We start from the raw sequence: 4894 nt of genomic DNA, 5'->3' as shown, positions 1-4894 counted from the left end.
AATCCATGTTTTGTCTGTGCTTAATTCTCAAGGCATATCCTCAGCGGGGGAATGAGAAAGTGGCCACTTCTTTGTGGGGTTACCTTGGGATGTGCAGGCATGGCAATACTAATTTTTCTCAGTTGAAAAACTAAACTATTTGAATAAAATAAAACAAAGAATAACTAAATATGGCAACTGGAATTCTCAATTAATACGGAGTATTCCATCAGCTCTATTTCTTAATGGGAGCCCAACTTGCATACAAAGAGGAGATAACAGGTTGGAGCTGGAAGGTCAATCATGCCACCTTCTTATTGAACACAGCCGTGAACTTCATCAGGTGAGATGAAGTCAGCTATCCAGGCCCACATGGTTAATCCCAGCAATGACAGCATCAGGGTCTGCCTCATAGAGAAGCGTTCTTTCCACTCACTGTACCTCCTGTAAATTCATCTTAAACCCTGAAGAGAGACTTTCACATGTCTCTTTCCATTGTAACTTATCAAAGCACTTCACTTCTCATACGCTCCCCCATCTTTAGCATCATTATAATCAAAATATTTGTCATTTACTTATAAAGTGAAAGACAACGCATTAAAAGTGGTACATTCATTATCTCATTTAATCCTAATTACAGCCCTGAGGGAGTACGCATTGATATTATATCACTGTTAACATTTCACAGATGTTCCAGGTCACACCTGGTAAGGGGTGGCTCTGATCTATTTCTGATGTCAGAGGCTGTACCATTATCCGCTGCATGATGCTTCTGCCATGGAACTAATGAGGATCTCGTTATTTACTCTTCTTCCTAATATATAGTTTATTCTGTTTTTATAGTTATCAACTTAAGTCCTGCTTTTCGATGGATCATTTAAAGACTTAAATGTAAATTGCATAAGTATTCTTAATCTTGGCCCCTGTCCATTTGGCCTGTGTTCTTATTTACATTTTTAACTAGTCTGTTACTAATGTATATTGGATGTATTTCATGCTAAAATCATCATTTTCTCTGTTTGCATTATTCATGGAGAAAACATTAAGTCACAGGTGAATAAAGCAATATTAAATATTATTCATTAGGGATCCAAAACCAAGAAGCATATGTTTTAGATTTTAGACTATGAGCAATGCCTATCTAAAAAGCTACATTCATGAAAAGTACCAGAATACAGTAGGCATAAGATGGACTTTTTTCCATTGTATTTATTAGAAACTTTATTTGGACAAAAGTAAATAAAAGTTAATAGGCACATGTATTATTTATCTTAGAATTTTAAAAAAGTTTAAAAAAAATAAACTCTGGTTTTTGGCCTCTATGGGCCATGAGGGATTCATAAGTATATTGTGCACCTATTTATGGTGATCTTACTGGGATCATACACTGAGTTTAACAATTTGGTTGGTTATTAAGAGGTCAAATCATTCAAAAGGACTGAAACTGCAATTGGGATAGGCCACCACTAGGTGGATTTAGGTCTCAGGTGGGGGTGTGTGTGTATATTTTAATTCTTTTAAATCTGAGATCCTGTTAAGTGACAATAAGTATCTTTTTTTTTTTTTTAAACAAAACCTCAGCTCTTTTACAACAGCTGAATGTGAACATGGATACCTAACACGGGGAGCAAGGAAAATTAAATATAAGCTATACTATTTCTTTTTCTCATTTTGTGTATGGATTAATTATTATTGACAACTAATCTAAGGCTGATCCTTTTTCTGGACCAGATTTGCTCAGTTTGAATGCTCTCTCAGAGACACAGCTTATCCAGGCTGATGAATACTTACTTGGCAAAACAATGAAGAATTAACAGCAGCTACCAGCACACCACCCGCATCCTCCTTTCTCTGGCCACCTGTAGTTTTCCTTACTCCCTCGGCTTTCTACAAAACATTTTTGGGTGTGAGAGGAGGGCTGGAAGAATCCCAGTAGTGCTCTATTAGCTTTCTGCTTCTGGTTTTCGAGATTTTTATTCCATAAAGCAGAAGGCAGAGAAGAAGGAAAAAGAGCCTAGTCTAATTTTTATAATTGCAAAGAATAACTTTCAGTTCATTTTAAAAAGTTTTTAATACACTGAATGACTTTTCTGTAACCAGCCCTGAGCTTGGTATTAATATACAACAATGAACCAGATACAATGCCTATATTCTAGTAGGAGATTCAACAAATGAGAAAATAGATGATAGACGATAGATAGATGGATAGATAGGCAGATAGGGTGATTAAAAGGAACTAAACATAGAAATATAATTAGAGAATAATTTAGGGCTTCCCTGGTGGCGCAGTGGTTAAGAATCCGCCTGCCAATGCAGGAGACACGGGTTCAAGCCCTGGTCCCGAAAGGTCCCGCATGCCGCGGAGCAACTAAGCCCGCGCGCCACAACTGCTGAAGCCTGTGCTCCTAGAGCCCGTGCTCCGCAACAAGGGAAGCCACCGCAGTGAGAAGCCCGCGCACCGCAATGAAGAGTAGCCCCTGCTTGCCGCAACGAGAGAAAGCCCGTGCAGCAACGAAGACCCAACACAGCCAAAAATAAAATAAATAAAATTAATTAATTTTAAAAAATTAGAGAATAATTTAGAGAAACCTAATTTCCCCACCCGTACCACTTTTGACATGTTTAAACTCAGAGAAAAATTGAAAGGGTAGTTCAGTGACTGCCCATATACCCTTCACTTGTATTCACCAATCACCAGTTACCATTTTGCCACTTCTGCTTTACCTTTCCAAGTAAAGATGCTTTTATTTTTCTGCACCATTTGAAAGTAAGTTGGAGATATCATAAAACTTCACCTCTGCATACTTCAGCTTGCATCTTCTAAATATGAGGGCATTCTTCTACATAACCACAATGTTATCATAACACCCACCAGCATCAGTGGTGCCATCTAATACCTGACCCAGATTCAAATGTTCTCAGTGGTCTCCAGATTCCTTTAATAGTTGCTAACCCTCCCATCTCCCACCCCACCCCCAATCCAAGATCCAATCAAGAATCAGAATTCACATTTACTCATGTCTTACAAAAAAATCCTTCTTCATGTAAAACAGCCTTTCTATCCTTGTTTTTTTGTTTTTCATGACACTTTTTTTCAGTGCAAGCAACCTACGTTCTAAATTTATTTCTTCCTGGAGTCCTTAATTCAGTAGCACTTTCCTGTAAATTAGAAGTTACTTGAGGCTTGATTAGATTCAGGTTAAACAATTTTGACAAGAATACGAATAAGTGACATGTACTTCACATTGCATTGCATCGGAATATAAACACAGGTTGTTCCACTCTTTGTGATGCCAAATCTGAGTAACTGATTAAGCTGGTGACCACCAGATAAACAGCGTTAATTTGTCCTTTCTTTTTATAGATCCAAGCGAATATTCTGCTCCCTAAAACTTTTCGTCTGTTTGGTTTTAGCACCCATTGATGATTCTTGCCCAATTATCATTATATTGGAGTTGCAAATGGTGATTTTACTTCTACTATTTCTAGCATTAATATCGATAGGCAGTATTCTATTTCTTAAAAAATTCTCTGTTATTGAGCTCCCCATCTCCCTGTTCTACATTCTCTCTCTTTTTTTTTCTGGAAATTATTTTCTATCAGTTTATAGAGAGCCATTCCTTACCTTTTTACAGATTTCTACCTTAATTTCTATCTCCAAAATCAGGATAATATTTATTTTGTAGGAAATTAGTACAATGATCTAATAAAACAGAAAGTCTCTATCCCATTTTCTTTCCCAGTGATTTAAAACTCTACATGGATAAATCCTCCAACTCATACCTTCTTAGTGCCTTGATTCTTCACTCCCAACACCCTTTTCTTCCACTACCTCAGCTATCCACTCCCATGGCCATATTCTGTATCAGAAACGTTCTCACTGTAAAACCTTTATTTCAAGTCTCAGACTCTCCAACAACCACCTCCTGCATTTCCAAGTCATTTGCTCGGGTAGCGCTATTGTTCTAAAATTTTTGAAATTGTTCCAACTTCAAATCCATTGACAACGCCTGCCTCAGAACTTTCTCCCTTTCCAACTGTCCCCACTCTGCGTAACATCTCTCCTTGTCCAATCTAGCTCCCATCCTTTAATCACTTCCTTGAATATACTCTCAACCCCTTTGTACTTCTCTTCTAATGTCTTGTGGGGCAAAACTCAAACCATTTCTTTACTTCACATACGCACCTGAGCAGCTATATGTTATTTGGGAAAATCACAAAACAGCTGAATGCTTTCTCTTGCGTGAATGTCAAAACTCATATTCGGTACTCAAAATGTCAAGCAATCCTCAATTTCTTTAGCAGATTAGCTTTTCTCCTTTTAAGTTAATAATTTTATACCTCCTCCTTTTCCTCAAACTTCCCACCATCCCTCATCTACTCACACTTCGGTTTGAAGGCCTTGCCTTATAATTCATTGAGAAAATGGAAGCAACCAGACACGAGTCCCCTCACGTTTCCCCACCAAATCTACACCTCTCACTATAGCTACATCCATCTCCTCCTATCTCTACTGTTAAAGTGGAGAAGGTGTCTTCCAGCTGTCCTTAGGATTTCACTTCTTCTATTATCCCTTCTCTCTTCTGCTTCATCAAACTCTTTCCCTACTGATTCATCTTCCCCTACTGATTTCATCAGCACCAAGACATACTAATTGCATCTCCCACTTTAAAAACAACACTCCCTTGACCCTACATTTCTAACCACCACATCATTTCTCTGAACTCCACTGTGGTGGCTTAAAATATGTCCACAGGGGTTTCCCTGGTGGCGCAGTGGTTGAGAGTCCGCCTGCCGAAGCAGGGGACGCAATTTCGTGCCCCGGTCTGGGAAGATCCCCCATGCCGTGGAGCGGCTGGGCCCGTGAGCCATGGCCGCTGAGCCTGCGCATCCGGAGCCTGGGCTCCGCAACGGG

This window comes from Globicephala melas, chromosome 9, assembly GCF_963455315.2.
Source record: "Globicephala melas chromosome 9, mGloMel1.2, whole genome shotgun sequence".
Lineage (NCBI taxonomy): Eukaryota > Metazoa > Chordata > Mammalia > Artiodactyla > Delphinidae > Globicephala > Globicephala melas.
The sequence above is the reverse complement of the archived record's forward strand: the minus strand, read 5'-3'. Positions refer to the sequence as shown.